At 43.7% G+C, this 16,643-nt stretch overlaps 1 protein-coding gene across 2 annotated transcripts in view; it reads left to right on the top strand.

Moving 5' to 3' along the window:
* Positions 1 to 8,356: 8,356 nt before the first annotated feature.
* The window catches only part of CPT1A (carnitine palmitoyltransferase 1A), a 50,515-nt gene continuing 42,228 nt past the window's right edge, over positions 8,357 to 16,643 (top strand). The window contains exon 1 of one of the 2 annotated variants that reach the window (XM_066611148.1): positions 8,357 to 8,541. The gene's annotated coding sequence lies outside the window, so the exon portion shown is untranslated. The remainder of the gene's footprint in view (positions 8,542 to 16,643) is intronic. The other variant, XM_066611147.1, reaches the window with a different exon arrangement.

Below are 16,643 nucleotides of genomic sequence, written 5' to 3'. Positions count from 1 at the left end.
AAAACATGTAACATCATGTACCTGTAAATCTACAGCATGTGCATGCAGCTATTTGCAGATCTCATACAGATACATGCACGGGGATGTGACTTGGTACTGCGTAATGTTAAAGCAGCCCAAAAGTATAAGCAATTAGACTTGGGGTGCATAGAGCAATTTTTCATGTTATATTAAACTTCCATGCCTCCTCCATTCATCTCTTTCAAGAATTAGTTGTTAAACACATCTGGCTCCTGCATATGGACCCACCCAACTATTTGCATTCAGTTACATTCATTCTTGTGAGTCATTTATGTGTGTGTAGGCTGGAATCCCATCTGGGTTTTTAATCCACTTACTCTGGAAAATGCAATTGGAAAGCAGTCCTGACAAACACTTTTTTCTGCAGCCTAAAACAGTCATTGAAACTCTTGATTGCTATGAAACTTCATGAACCACAAAGTTAAGTGTTTTGTAGACTTGTGTGGAAGTTCTTTAATGCTAACCCCTTTACACTCAGTGAAACTCTTCCATGAACTATGTAAACAGACCACTCAAACAAGAAGACTTTCGTTTGGTGAATATCTCTCTATTCAGATAAATTATCTAAATTGTTTCTTGCAAATGATTTAAGTGATCACTATCCTCCATCCAGACTTAAAGCCCTTGCCCCTTCCCAGGTGGCTTTTGGGGGGGGGGGGCAGGGAGGAGAATTGAATTTCTAAGCAGCTATCAGCCATACTTGGTGCTGAAAATTACAATGACCATGGGGCAGTATGAAAAAGATGTATGAGTGGCATGCTTTCATAGCAATCAAGAGTTTCAATGACAGTTTTAGGCTACAGAAAGAAGTGTTTGTTGGGCAAGCCACAGGCTGCTCTCTCCTGCAAGAAGTGTTGAGCCCCAGCCTCCCACCAATCTCAGGAGTGCTGAAGACAACTGATAAGCCTTGCAAGTTCCTCCTGCAGGTGAGTACTCCCAGAACCAGTTGGGAGTCCAGAGTGCTTGGGGATGCCTGAGAGGACACACTGCCTCCTCCACACAGCATGGAAGTGCGCCTTGCCTGCTCTCCAAATGTGGACCATGCACTAAATGAGCTACATCTGCTTGCACTTAACACTGGAGAAGGACTTATATGCTTCCTCTTTCTCCTGCTTCACTTTTCTCAAAAAGTTCCTACCCTAATCTTACACTCTGTGATTGTGCTCCATAGCTACTATGCATGCCTCGACCAAACTCATCCAGAGGCTGAGAATACCAGTGACATGAACCAGTGAACATCCATGTTTAACTCCCAGAATAAACTTCCCTGTTATCAAGGATCCACTCCTGGAGGCTGCCATCAGTGGAAGAAGACCGGCTAATGGCCACATGCAGGTTGAGACGGAGCACAGCCCACTTTCTAGAACTTATCTACCAAATGGATTCTAAATTCACGTGGTCTTCCCTTGAACCAGATTTGCATGCTATCTGTCTGCATGCTCATACTCCATGATCAATATCATCTTCCCAATGTATGTAACTGCCTTTCAGAATCTTGCATCTGGTTCTATTCAATTAACATAGAAATATCAAACCTATTAAACATAGGAGTATGTTTAGCATCTGGAGTAGCCAAGCTTCCCACTGAGGTTGGCATGGGCCAAACTGTCTAGGTCAGGGCAGTTCAACTTTTACCACCCAGCCCCTGAGGGCGCAAACATGAAAGTACAGGGGGCCTCCATATCCATAGATACTGTATGGGCGGATTCACTTATCTGCAAATTGGGTCTGCCCCCCCCGCATGTGCACCTCCAGGGCTTCCCCAGGCTTCCCAATGCTTTATAAAGCATTAAAAACATCACTTCAGGTTTCTCAGTGAAACCAGAAGTTTCGATTTTTAGTGTTAGAGCTCAGTCTGACCTCTTTACCTGGTCTCCTGTTGCAGTGACCCTTGGGGGAGCAACCAAGCCCCCAGGCTAGGTTGCTGAATAAGTGCAGGAAAGAATCAAGGAGCCAAGGAAGAGACGAGAGACAGACTTTTAGATTCAAAGCAGAGAGAGAGAAAAGCTGATTCTACTAGCCTCTTCCTGCGTTTTTATTGTACTTGCAACATTGACAGCTACATTCAGTTCTCAGATAAAGCCACATTAGAATCTCATACAGGGGTGAGAACAATGGGTGCTTCTTCACAGAGTGCTGTATCAGCTATTGTCACACTTCAGCCTGGAAACTAGCATTCCTTGTCGGTTTGCCAATAACAAGGGGGGTTTGCCCGCAATTGCCATACCAAGGCTTTCTGTGTGCTTCTGCTTAAGCACTTGAAAATACCACATTGTCCCCCTTTTTATTTTTATTTTTAATTTTGAGATAGCATTTCATGAAATCGGTGTAGGCTTTGTTAGCCAAACAAGAAGACTTTAGGTTGGCATTGTGGGGTCATAACACACAAATTTTGACACCATGCAAAAAGGACATTGGAATTTCACCATGAATTACATTTACATTATAAGATCATGAGCTATGCAAACATTGGGAAAATTTAAAAACTTGGTTACATACTATGCACTCCCTTAAGGGGGGTGCTAAATGACTATCTTTTAACACAATTATAAAAAGCAAAAACAAACATAAGAACAACAACATTGAACTTTTTATTAGGGGTTCTTGGTTCACTGGATGTCTTCAGGAAACTTTAGTGCCACGCATCTTCACGCACTGTGCTGACACTTAAAACATTTCTGTGAAAATAAACAGAATAGCAGAATCTTGCTGCTAAGTTATTAATGAAGCTTGCCCTTTTACTCTGGGTCTGGCAATTATCTGTAAAAGCACATGGGGGTAAAAGCACATTATATTTAAGCATTGAGAGAGTGTTAGAGTTAGAAGTGAGAGTGAGTGAAGTTACATCAACATCTTAAGGGATTTATGTCTAAGCATTGAGTATGTGTGTGAGATTCAGAAGTGAGAAGAAGAGAAAAGCTTGTATGTGTGTTATTACAATGTGGGGTTCTCTCTTTGAAACACATACATTTTTTACTGGAAACAATTCTGTTTCATCTTACACATATAATTCACATACTCTCTGCAGTCAGCAAATGGCATTGCACTTTTAATCACAATGACTTCATTTTTCATAACCATTGTATGACTTACTCTGGCCTTTGAAATGCAACATAACTGTTGCTAAACTGCTATCTTTTGCACTCTCTGTGAGAATCTGAACTTTGAACTGGAAATAACCTTGTGTAAACCTTTCTGATATAATTAAACCACTACAACTAATTTAAAATATTACTATCTGCTAGTCACTTATATATGAAAACAAAAAGGCCTTAAGGGCTTGATTAAAACTATAGGATTCTGATGGAACAGGATAGAATCAGTCAAAGCTATGGGAACAGGGAGACTTTTTAAAAGCCTGAATAGCTTTGTTATTACCTTTACATAAACATCTTAATAAAAAGAGGTGTAGCTCTGACTAATGACAGAATAAGGTTTAGTTTGACTTTAAAGCTGTAATAACTGCTGCTGGTGGACAAAATGGCTGATGGTTGCCGTTCTGAAAGGTGTGTGGAATGAGAGACACTGAAAAGTTAGGGAACTACTACAAACTAAACTGAAAGGGAGGGGTGAGTTTAGCTTGTTAGTAGCAGTTTGAGGATCAGAACTGGAGCCAAGGTGTTTAAAGCTCTCTTGTACAATTTGCTCTTGTTATAAAGTGTGGTTTTTTTTTCTGACCTTCCCTTTGGTATGTAACTACCCCCCTGGTTGGAAACCCATCAGTGAACACTGTGATTGCTTTAGGGATGGGAGTTGGGCGTCTGACTGCTGCAAGGCTGCTGCAAGGAGACTAGCTTTGTGACTATGGGTGCCTATATTCTGGCAAGTTCTAATCATGTCTGCCAGAGTTAAGTTCCGGACTGCTGATAAGGGTTGAAGTGCCTTTCTGCAGTCCTCATTGGCATTGTCTATAGCAAGTTTCATTAACAGCTCTTCTGCTGCTTCATTATTGTCCACTTGCTTGCTAATGGCTTCCTGGAGGCGGTTCACAAAATCCACGTAGGATTCTGCCGCCCCCTGCCTAATTGTTGCAAAAGACTTTCCAGGCAGCCCTGTTACAGGGACTTTATGTAAAGCCCGTAGTGCACAATTGGCTGTTTCACTTAAATACTGGTCCCCTAGTTGTACCTGCATGTCTGTAGTGCTGAATTGGCCTTCTCCTGCTAGCTGTTCCCAAATTACGTTGTTTTGTGGATTTTGTGCGCGCAGGCGTGCAGCGTGGATTTCACAAGTTTGGCGAAACTCATTAAGCCACACTGCATTTTGTGCAGGAGTTAAAACCATGCGCATGAGAGATTTCCAATCATAAGGAACTAGACGGTATGCATTGGCAATTCCTTCTAGCAACCCTCTGGAATAGGTGCTTGTGATGCCAAAATCCTTGAGTGCAACCCTTACCTCTTTCAGTGCTGAATAAGGAAGAGTTTGCCACACTCTAGTAACCTGTCCTTGTGCATCGTGACCCTGCACCACAGGACAGAGCAAGGATAGCTCGAGGGATTCTTCTGCTGTTAAATTCTCTGACTTCATGGCCTGGCGAGCCATGGCTTCCATGAAGGAGGGTTGTCTAATGTTTGGTGGTTCTTTTTGCTCTAACAGAGCTGGGGCAGAAGGGGGAGGAGGAGAAATACAAGGGCTTTTAGAAGGAGCATTGTTACTCTCCTGCCCTGGTGGCTCTGACTTTGGAGTGCAGCTTTTGACAGCATTTAAACAAAGATGCCATAAATGAAGAACTTGAATAGGAGCCCGGGGTTCTTTATGTAAAGTTTCTCCTATACGTTCCCAATCGTGTACCCTAAAAGTGCCTGCCTCCGGATACCATGGGCATTGTTCTCCAATTATGCGCACTAAGTCTGTGACCTCCTGTGAGGAAACAGAATGCTGTGCTTTTCGGAGGAGGAACCGTAAGTCATTGCGATGATGCTCTTGCTCAGCCGAAAGGCTGGAACCCATACTCACCTGGGATCCCGAAGGATGATTGACGCGTCTGTAACCTGTGCAAGGCGAGGTGAGCGGGCTGTAGTCTGCGTGGCCCCTGTTTCAGGGTCAGATGAAGCAATGACTGGGAAGCAACCCGAAACAGGCTACTTGATATAGAAAAGAGCAAAGAAGCTTGTTTCCTATACTTAGCTGGCCCCACGTCTGGGCGCCTGGTATAGCTACAATAGCGTTGAGAAGCAACTTGACTTCAGAGACAGGATGCTTATAAGAACAGATGCAGTGAAAAGTCAGAGAGGCAGAATAAACCCGAATGTAGCAACGCAAGGCTGCCTGGGAGACACACAAGACTGTATCTTGTTGCCTGAGGGAGAGTGCTAAAGCAGAAGCACTCTGAGGGTTTGAAAACTGGAGCAACAGAAAGTCAAAGCAATGAATGGGAGGTAGCCAGAGGACAAGCAGCCTGTCTACTGTACCTGATTGTTGCAGAGGGTCCCTGTTCTAGGATTAGAGGTTCCTGTTCTGAGACTAGAAGTCCCTGTTCTAGGATTAGATGTCCCTGTTCGGGCGCCAGATGTTGCAGTGACCCTTGGGGGAGCAACCAAGCCCCCAGGCTAGGTTGCTGAATAAGTGCAGGAAAGAATCAAGGAGCCAAGGAAGAGACGAGAGACAGACTTTTAGATTCAAAGCAGAGAGAGAGAAAAGCTGATTCTACTAGCCTCTTCCTGCGTTTTTATTGTACTTGCAACATTGACAGCTACATTCAGTTCTCAGATAAAGCCACATTAGAATCTCATACAGGGGTGAGAACAATGGGTGCTTCTTCACAGAGTGCTGTATCAGCTATTGTCACACTTCAGCCTGGAAACTAGCATTCCTTGTCGGTTTGCCAATAACAAGGGGGGTTTGCCCGCAATTGCCATACCAAGGCTTTCTGTGTGCTTCTGCTTAAGCACTTGAAAATACCACAGTCTCCTTAGCCTACGATGTCAGCAGCAGAAAGATCTACCAGTCCATGTTCCCCCCTCCCCATTCAGCTGTTGTCCCAGTAAAATAGGAAAGCAGAGAGCAAAGAGAGGTACATGCTCACTAACCACTATGCACTATTCCCCTTGGCATGTAGCCTGCTCCAGCTATATTCCCTGAGAGTCTCACAACCACAATATTCAGGGCAAACATCAAATGCCATAGGAAATATATATGGGTATTTCTATAGTCAGTCAGGGCATCAGGCTAGAAGTTAATCAGATTTCCAGATAGATGCCCATTTTTCTGAAATCAGAAGTGTGTAGCACTAGCAGCATCAAGGCCATATTGCGCTGAAAATATTACCCTGCACATGCCTGATCTCGTCTGATCTTGGAAGCTAAGCAGGGTCAGGCCTGGTTAGTACTTGGATGGGAGACTACCAGGGAATACCGCGTGCTGTAGGCTTATTATACTATAGTCTTTCAAGACTGAAGGTTGCCAACCATGGTGAGGCAGCAATACAACCTAGAAACATTGTGGCCTGCAGCCACAAGACTTTCAACTTTTTAGGTGCATAAATCAGCCTAAGGACTTTGTCAGACTAGGTTCTATGTGAGTGTACGACTTAGATCTTAACAAGATAAGTTCACCCACTCTGGATGTACTTTGTAACACAGTATTTGCCAATGTTCATGTTTTGCTGTCCTATCTCTAACTCACGTGTTGTAAGTTCAGCTTTTGACTATTGAAGTGACTGTAATCTTGCGTTGTATATCTAGCATTGCCCTGTAACCTCATGAAAGGGCATAGGCAGTGACTGTATATTGACGATTTATAGAAAAACCCATTAACTAAGTAGTTGGGCAAGTACATAGTACAATTCCAGTACCTTTGACCTACATTCTTGAGTTTTACAGTTCAGTTAATGCCAACCTACTTTCCAAACAGGTTCTGAGAAGGTGTGTTACTATGGTAACATCCTAACTCTGAACTGTAATTGTCTGTTACAAAACACAGAGGAAAAAATATAAAGATAAATAATTTCCTCCTTATAAACAGGGTTAAGAATTGTCCCTGGACATTTTTATCAGTGAACAAGGCAAATATATATCTGCTTGTAAGATAAGGAATGAATGAACTTGACTTCTTTATCTGGAAGCATCTGGCATATAAAGGCACATAGGACAAAATGCCTGTTTGCACTACACTTTCCAGTACTGGTATAGCTGTGCCAGTGGGGCATGTGCTGTATCCTGCAGTTGGGGGGCAGTCATGGGGGAGGCCTCCTCAAGGCAAGGCAATGTTTGTTCTCTTACCTTGAAGTTGTATTACTCTTATGTCAGTGCTGGAAAGTGGGTTAGGATTGCACCCTGAGGCTATATAAATATGGGCTGGCTTACATCTCTATGGGTGCAATCCTAACCCCATATGACAGTGCTTTCCAGCACTGACATAAGGGCAATGCAGCTCCGAGGTAAGGGAACAAACATTCCCTTATTTTGAGGAGACATTCCTGAGTGACACCCATTCTCCTCCTCCTTCCCCAGAAAAGCCACCAGTGCTGCTCCCCCTTCAGGGAGAACCCAGAAGTGACTGCCTTACATGTTGCACCCCCTCAGCATAGAACCTGAAGCAGATGACCTTCAGACCCCACCCTAGTTACACCTCTGGGGATCCCCTTTTGTACTGAAGGTGGTGGCCTTTCCCCTGAGGTGCAGGCCAGAGCCAGTTTCCTATGCTGAATCCAGCAGATGTGCACATTAGTGCCGATATGGCTTCCTCTTCTTCCACCACAGGAGCCCAAGGCTGGGAGGAGGCAGATTGTCCAGCGTTCTCCCTTCTAGGGAAGTGTGGTGGGTGGGGAGGCAGGTGAGGCAGAGCCTCCCCACTGGAATGCTTCAAAAAGCACTGCTGCCCTGTGAGGCAACCAAGCCCCACAACCTCATGCGCTCTTCGCTCCCTCTCTCCTTGCGGGCTGTGGGTGCCTGGGCGAGTGCTGCTTTCTGAAGGGCTCCAGTGGGGAGGCTCCGTCTCACCTGCCTTCCCACAAACCACCTGCCCCTGCTCCCTTCTATGGAAGCCTTAGAGCTAGAGGTGTTTGTTTCTGGTGAGTAAGTCTTACTGAACCCAATGGGCTTACTCGCGAGTAAACTCCATAACCCGTTTTCAAACCCCTCTGCCTGCGGCAGACACACGTGCAGGGAAGAGAGACACCGTTCTCCCGGGAGACCCTCCCTCCTCGGGCCGCAGCCCACAGCCGAACCCCCCGCCAGCCCAGGGCAGACTGGCGGGCGAGGGAGGGAGGGCAGCCGGCGCCAGCTGCTCCTCCCTCGGCCCAGCCTCTTCGGAAGCTCCGCCTCCCCGCTTCGGCCCGTCCCAGAGCGCGCCCCCGCCGCGCCCCCGGGCTGGTTCCTCTTTGCAGGAGCCGCACTTTGTCCCCGCCGCGCCCTCCTCTCGCTCAGGCTCTTCCTTCCCACCCTCCGGCGCCCGCCCCTCCTGCAGGCAGGCCGGCCGGCCAATCCAGACGCAGCCGGTAGGGCGTCCTCTGGGAGCTGCTCTGCGCGCGGGCTGCCCTCGCCGCGCTCTCCTTCGCTCTCTTCCCGCGGAAGCGCCGTAAGTGCACCTGCCCTGCTCGCTCCCTGCCTGTGCTTGTCAGCTCCCCAGCCCGGGGAAGGGCAGTGCGCGCAAGGCCCCCGCAGCGCGCCTGGCAGGGGCTTTCCGGGGTCGGTGCATGCAGTCGGGGCAGGTGCCCACAGTGCGCCTTGCAGCAGAGGGGAGAACGTGCGCGCCAGTCTCTTCCTGGTCCGCTTCTTCAAGGGGGGCGGGCGCGGGGGACACCTCAGGGCGGCTCCTCTGGACAGGCTCCCCTTGCTTTGCTTTGCTTTGCCCATTCCCCAGGAGAGGCACCAGGCGTTTCCCTTGGAGGGGCGCCCACTCCGTCCAGCTGATTCACTGTCATCGGTGGCATTTCTTCCCCTTCAGGCGGTCCTTGGCTGGACCCACCTGAGCAAGCCTCCCCCCCCCGCCCTTTCTGTTACGCACGTCAGTCTTAGTTGCAGCTAGAAAAATACTCATTTCGGGTCGAACCGTTTATGATGCAGTCCGATCAAGGCTGCAGTCCTAGCCACACTTACCTGGATTAGGTCCTGTTGACTATCATGGGACTTGCTTCTGAGTAGACATGCATAGGATTGGGCTCTAAGGTGGCCATCCATTCCACACTTACCTGGGAGTAAGTTCTGTTGACTATCATGGGACTTGCTTCTGAGTAGACATGCATAGGATTGGGCTCCAAGCCCTGTTGATTGCAATAGGGTTTACTTCTAAGTAAACACGTATAGGATTGGGCTGTGAGAAGTTCATTTTGTTCAGTGCTAATATTTCTCTTATTACAGCTTATAAAGACTTTCACCCTTTTGAATTGTATTGTTCTCAGAAAGAGCTGTAAGCTTACCCGGTTTAAATGGCTATCTGTTTATTTGCACAGTTAATACCCTGCCTGTCTAAAAATACGTTATTCAAAGCAGTTTTAATCAAGTAAAGTTTTTTATAATCTCAGATTAAAACTGGTTTCTCTCCCTGCACTTCCACTGTTAGTGGGTAAAACCCACAGCTGCCTAGCCTGCACACATCTGATGGCTCCCCACTTCACCAGTGCCAAATTTTATGAAACAGAAACTTGAAAGATGACTTCCTTCCTGTTTGTTTCAAAAGCTAAGTCATACTATGTATTTGAGTGACACCACATTGGCTTTCCTCTCTGCAATAGAGAACCAATGTGAGTAAAGCTCACTTGAAATCTGTAGTATATCTTTTAAAAGATATAAACTTTTAAAAGATCCTTCTGTGGATCCTTCACAGTATCAATGTGATTTTTAACTTGCCTTTTTAAAGATAACTATTCTGATTCTGATATATTACTGTAACTGTGATTGTTTTCTGTTTCAGATACCCAGATTTATGAACAGGAAACTATTAGATGTCTTTCTTCTATTAACAATGGGTAATCATATGCAGTATAGTATAGTATACAGAAGTCATCTCATATGTGAAATAAATTATGCCCTTTAATATTATTTTTTAAAAAACACCAGCATTGAGATTCTGAAAAATAAAAACATTTAAATAATATCAATTGATTACAAATCAAAAGGTAAATCAGGTAACAAAATCCAAATCAGCTGATAGCTCAGTTCCCAGAATTTGCAGATATGTTCCACAAACACAGTTACTCTGCATTTAAGATGAAAAAAATAATTATTTCTATAATGTACCTTTTTCTTAGGAAGGTTTAGTTTATATCTTGCATACATTTTAAAAGAGAACTGAGTACATCTTTTGTGAACATGTTTATTTCAGTCTAGCTGAGTGAAGATGCATTATGGGATTTGATACATATTCTCTGGACATTGTGTGCTGGTAAACATATGCCTGTAAGCAGTTTCTGCACAAAACCTGTGTGCTGCAGTTGTACAGATTGCTGAAAAGATATTGAACCTTTCAGGAACTTGTAAATCAACATGCAATACTGAGAAAAGAGATGGTGTGCAAAATTCGGGATAAAGGAAGTTTCTCTTTTAGTATGTAGAACTGTACGTTTCCCTTTACAATGTGGGACTATTGGATTTACAGTGTAATCCTATGCATGACTACTCAGAACTAAGTCCCATTGTGCTCAATGGGGCTTACTTCCAGGAAAGTGTGTACACTGTATAGGATTGCAGCCTTAAATGCTATTCAATTTTTTTTAATGTATGAAGGCTTCTTACTTCTTACTCTTACTTCTTACTTACTTCTTACTCTTGTAAACAGCTTTGAAAGCTCTTCATTGACACATCATATCCTACTGTCCTCTGATCATGGCCCTGTGCGTTAGTAAGGTGCTATAAGTTATGTAGTACTTTTAGTATAATGGGTAGCTAGATAAGATAGTGAAGTGGTCAGAATCCTCATCATTAAAGTTTAAATGGAAATTGTATCTAGTACTTGTCAGAATTCTTGACTAGACTTGTGCTGCGTTGCTTGTGTAGTTTACAATTAAGGAATATTCTCTGTATAAATGAAGTAAAAAGTGATGCTGGTCTAGTGCATGCATTACTGAAGTTGAATTTGTGATTTGTGTATGTGGGTACAAGTTTTCTGGACGTTTTGAGATTTGTATGAAATTGTGTGTAAGAAAGATGTCAGCCTGGATGTATACAGTTGAGATGATGAGGATCCCAAGTTTTTAGCTTAAAATACAGTCACAAGTGCCATAAGTTTGAACATTTATAAAGATGACATCAGGATAACAATTCTTAACAGCTGTTTATTGGAATAGCTGGTACTGGGAGTCTTTCACCCCAATCCTATGGTTCCCCCTGCCAGTAAAGCAACACCAAAATGACTACCACTGCATCTTGCAGGGGAAGGGCAGTCATGGAAGTCTCCTGGTTAAGGGTGCATTCATTCCCTTATTTGGGGGTAAGCCTTTGCAGTACGGATGGTCTACTTGGACCTGCTCTTATGAAATCCCTGGTGCAGGTCTGTATGGGCCTGAGTCATGGGATCAGGTCTGGAAATGAAGCTGGGATTCGGTGACCCGCACTGCTAATGAACCCGCATTAAAGGCCCGCAATAAGGGAATTCATTATATGAATGTTTGTTATGTTTTTGTAGGAATACATGCAAGCACAAAACAAAATTTCTTTTTTTAAAAAAAAAGACCAAATAGTAAAAATAGTACAATTAATTCAATTTTCTCAACCGACTGAGGACCCAATTCTATCTGATTTTCCAATGCCAGTGCAGCTGTGCCAATGGGGCATGCACTGCATCTTGTGGTGGGGCAGCAGTCACAGAGGCCTCTTTAAGGCATGGGAACATTTGTTCCCTTACCTTGGGGTTGCATTGCGTCTGCACTGGTGCTGGAAAATTGGATAGGAATGGGCCCTGAGGTGGCAATCGTATAATCACTTAACTGGGGGTAGGTTCCATTATACTCAATGGCACTTGCTTCTAAATAGACATAACTAGGATTGCAAACTTATTGTGCAATCCTATGCATTCTTACCTGGGAGGAGTAAACTTCATTGAATATAATGGAGCTTCCTTCTGAGTAACATATATAAGGATTGCACTTCATGGCTGTAATTGTATGCCCAGTTACATGGGAGTCAGTCTCTTTGATAGCAGGAAGGACTTACTTTTGAGGAAAGATGGATAGGATTGTGCTTCACAATAGCAGTGTAATCACTGTTGAACAACTGAGCAGTCTGAAGAAGACTGTCATTTTTAAGATGATGGTGACTTCACCTGCCAATTGACAGCCCATCCTATTCATGTCTACTCAGAAGTAAATCCCATTAGAGTCAATGGCACCTACTCCCATGAAAGTGTGGATAGGATTGGGCTGTAAAGCTCCTCCTGCTCCAGCATTATCCTGAAAAACTGGATTAATGCTGGTGCTGGAGAAACTGCACCTTGAAGTCTTCACCATGTTGATCCCAAAGGTTAGAAGAGGCATGTGAGAGATGGTGTTTACTAACCTGTGTGCAGGGCCTCTGAGAGGAATTTATCAAGGGGTACAAAGCTTCTTTTGGGCTCCTTCCCAAAGAGGAAGGGGGTGGAACAGAGTGGGGGGTGGGCAGAATGGGGGGGTTACTTAACAGGGGGTAAGTGGCAAAAGCCAGAACAGTTTTTGGAGTCAAGGTCTACCAATCTTCCAATGCATAGCTCAGGTCTGCCTGCCTGCCTGGTGTGGGCAGTAAGTCTGGGTGAGATTGGAACATGGAAGATTCCTGGAAATTTCTGACTCTGGGCCCAGGTACAAATTACCCCCTTTACCCCCCTCTCCGAGGCCCTACCTGTGTGTATGATTTTTGTTTTAGTTTTTGCACCCTTTTTATTGGGACTTCTAGAATCTTAATCAGTTTTGGTAAAATGTATGTGGTAGTTTACATAGCAGGAGAGGACAGCTGCTTGTCTTCAGCACTAGATGAGACATAAGGGAAGCCATGGGAAAGGGGAAGGGGACTCAAGGCAAGGAAGAATATTCATCCATTTCAGTTACTGCTACTTAATTAGTTACAGGTGGTAGAGTGGACTTAGGGCCCAATCCTATCCAGTTTTCCAGGCCCGGTGTAGCTGTGCCAGTGGGACATGCACTGCATCCTATGGTAGGGAGACAGTCACAGAGACCTCCTCAAGGTATGGGATCATTCATTTCCTTACCTCGGGGTTGCCTTTTGGTTGCATGTGTGTGTGTATGTTGTTTGCAAGGTTGCTGGGACAAGAAAACGCACGATGATGTGGGTCAATTTTATATTTCTGTCATTTTGAGAAGATCAAATTTGTAGGCTCAGCTTGTTTTGAAAGCATGGAAATGTGGCAGTTTCCTTTCATGCTATATTGGTGCCGCTGCCCTTTTTTTTCCAAGAACTGGAACACCAAACCAGAATCTGCAGTTTAGAGTGGGAAAGACAAACTGTTCTTTTGTAGTCGGGTGGTGTGTTCTGCATCAGCATAACCTTTCACCTACTTTTCTGAGTCTGCCATGTGATCTTTCTGTGATGTGGAGGAAGGGTGGAGTTTCAAGAAGTTCCCTGCTTTGCCAAGTGCCTTTTAGATGACACATTGCGTGGCTTTATAAAACTAAGTCACATGATCCTAGTAATGCAAGAGTGGGATAAGAGGAAGAAGAGGAGGGGGGCTGAAAAAGAGAAGTGACTATTTCTGGAACTCATTGTAGGTCAAGCATGTTTTCTCGTCTTGCTCCAAATGGACATAGTAGGATCTCTCTGCCAGCTTGAAGTATTGCTTCTGGAAAATATTGAGCTGCGCAAAGGTGGCTGTTTTATACTGTAGTTACAGTCACTGTTGCCAGCTTCAGGACTTTAGGGAAATTTTTCATGCATTCCCTGACCATGCTGTGAATTCTAGTATAGCCATGAGACTGCAAGTGATAACATTGCCTGGTAATCCTGTTGAAGGAAGTGCTGAATCCCAGGGAATGTAATTACATATTTTACAAAGTGCTTCTATGAAAGAGAGGGGACAACTATTGATGTTTCAACAGTTGAAAGCACATGTAAATTAACTATGAAAACAGAAAATTCAAACCATCAAAATGGGTTAGACTGTCTTGCCCCAAACCTACCTTTCCTTCTGCTGCCTGTTTCCTTCCACACAGTGGCTCAAAAGAATTGTGCAGAGATACAACCCAAGTTGTGCCTCTGCCTTCTCAAGTAATAAGTGAAATATTTACTGAGAACAAGTTTGAGGAAAATAACAACCACTGGTACCCAAATTTTTTTTGCACCAGGACCCATTTTTTTTACACTACTCTATTGGAATCCACCTATGTTTACCAGACTTTTTAAAAAAGGAAACCTAGAAAGAAATATTTTATTTTTCTTATAAATTATAATAACCAGAAAAAGATCCTCAAACAATTAACTCCTTATATACACATGCTTGCAAATTGCAGGAACTGTGCTCTTTGGAGGGTATTTAGCAGCTAATTTTTGAATAGCCTCAGAGCTTGAGGCAATTAGTTGTCTGAGCTTTCCATCGACCTTTGGGGATCCACCAAAAATCAGGTCACGACCCACCAGTGGGTCCCGATCCACAGTTCGGAAACTACTGATTTAAACCATTGGGTAACGTTTTTCTTATTACTTTTTGTACATGTCAGTTCTGATCCATAGTCAGATCATATATTCCCTTAGTGAATGGTTTCTGTGTCTGTGTGGCTGTTTCCCATGCTGCTGTACTCATGTGGGTGATGAGGAAATCCTCATATCTTGGCTACTAGCTCTGGAAGTAGCTATGTTGTACATTCCTTTCATGTGGCTTCCCCTTTATATGCATTACCAGAGTGCCACGGGGTGCAGTCATGCTGAAATTATAATCTTTAAATTAGAACCTAGTATGCATGCTAGTTCTGAGCATTCCAAGAATCACTCAGCAAATGAAGGGTGCTACAACATTTTTTATTCTGGAACTCTGTCAGTGGCTTCTCAAATCAGAGGCACACCTTGGTTTAGATTAGAATTGATCCCATTAGGGACATATCAGTTCTAACCAGGACAAGAAGTATGCTCCATCTACCATAAAAGGGTAATTAAAATATGTACCTGCAGAACTTGGTTAGGGAGATGCCAATAATTTTAGGTGGGAAGCTATTTCATTTTCTTTTGGTGATGCCTTACAGCACAATCCTATGCACATGTTCTCAAAAGTAAGCCAGTGGTAAGTGTGTTTAGCCGCAGTTTAGTCTCCTCCTCTTGGTTTGGTGGGATGAGTATCACTGATACCAGGGTTGCACCCAATGTTCTTTGCCAGTTTTGTGCATGGGATCCTGGGGCATTCCTCTTGAATCATGCTGCAGTATAAAAGTGAGCTAGGTGGTGGTGTTCTTGTAAGTGTTAGCATGGCAGGATTATTTGAATGGACTCCTCACAAATTAATCATGCACGAAAAGATAGATGTAAATTATCTCTGTTAAAACATCTACTGATTCAAGGTTCAAGCAAGGCCTATAATTTTTGAACCTTTGCATATCTGGTAGGTTATGTTGAAAATCAAGTGGCTGTAAGCAGTGGAGAGCCATGCACTCTAGGGTGACATTCACCTTTAGACTATTGATGAAAAAGTAATGGCAAGTGAACTTGTAAAATAATCAATACCATTGTCCTTGGATGACTTGTTATGTTTTACACTAGTGTTTTTGTGTCCGATAGGGTTTGTGTTTGTCCATTGCTTAATGATATGGCTTGTAGGCACTGTTTGGATATAAGCATGTAGACTTTGTTCTCTGGCCCTAGAACTTTTAGTGTGCTAGCTTTCAGGAAAGTAGTTTTCAGGACCTCTAATGTTATAGCACGTAGGTAAGACTCCAACAGTTCTCTTATCTTCTCTGGCATGTTCAAGCCTTTTGAGACCCACTTGTTTTTCTGCTCTAATTTGCTTCATGTAATTGTATTTTGCCTTCCTCTTGCTCTTCATCCAGTTTTTCTTATAGTCCTGAATCAGATCACCTCTTGTTCACACTTTTCATCAGCTCTTGTAGGTTCTATCCAAGTATTTTTATTTTCTTTCAGTTCTACTTGTTTTGTATCACATTTTGTTTAAAATCCACCTTAACAAGCAACATGAAGGTATGAAAACATCTTAGTTGAGCAGGGTCTGGATTCCCACCTAGAATATCACAACAATGTTGAACTTATCATTAATGCTAATATCATGTTCCAACAGTTACTAGACTCATAGTTATCTCTTATGTTTTTGAAAATTCTGTAAAAATAACAAATGGCATTAAACAAAACTAATGCAACGCTACTAAACAAAATTTGTTATTTTACTATGAAAACAGACATCATTTAAAAATAAAAAATTATAAATGCTGTTGCTTTTATTTCCCGTCTAGAATCATAGAATGTTAAGAGTTTAATGGAACCTTAGAGGTCATCTGGAGGTCCAGCCGCACTGCTCAGTGCAGGCAACTGCTACTGCATCCCTGACAGGTGGCTGTCCAACCTCTTCTTGGAAAGGCTTAAGGAGAACATACAGTACAAGGCAGACTTTTTGAGGGCCAGGTGGTTCTTACTGTTAGAAAGTCTTCCTTGTGTCTAGCCTAAATCTACTTCCTGGAAGTTTCAATCCCTCACTTCTAGTCCTGCCCTCAGGAGCCTCCAAGAGCGAGTCTTCTTTTTCTTCTTATTAGCCTTTGAGAT

This window comes from Tiliqua scincoides, chromosome 1 (assembly GCF_035046505.1).
Source record: "Tiliqua scincoides isolate rTilSci1 chromosome 1, rTilSci1.hap2, whole genome shotgun sequence".
Lineage (NCBI taxonomy): Eukaryota > Metazoa > Chordata > Lepidosauria > Squamata > Scincidae > Tiliqua > Tiliqua scincoides.
Note: the sequence above shows the minus strand (reverse complement) of the source record. Positions and strands in the feature narration are given on the sequence as shown.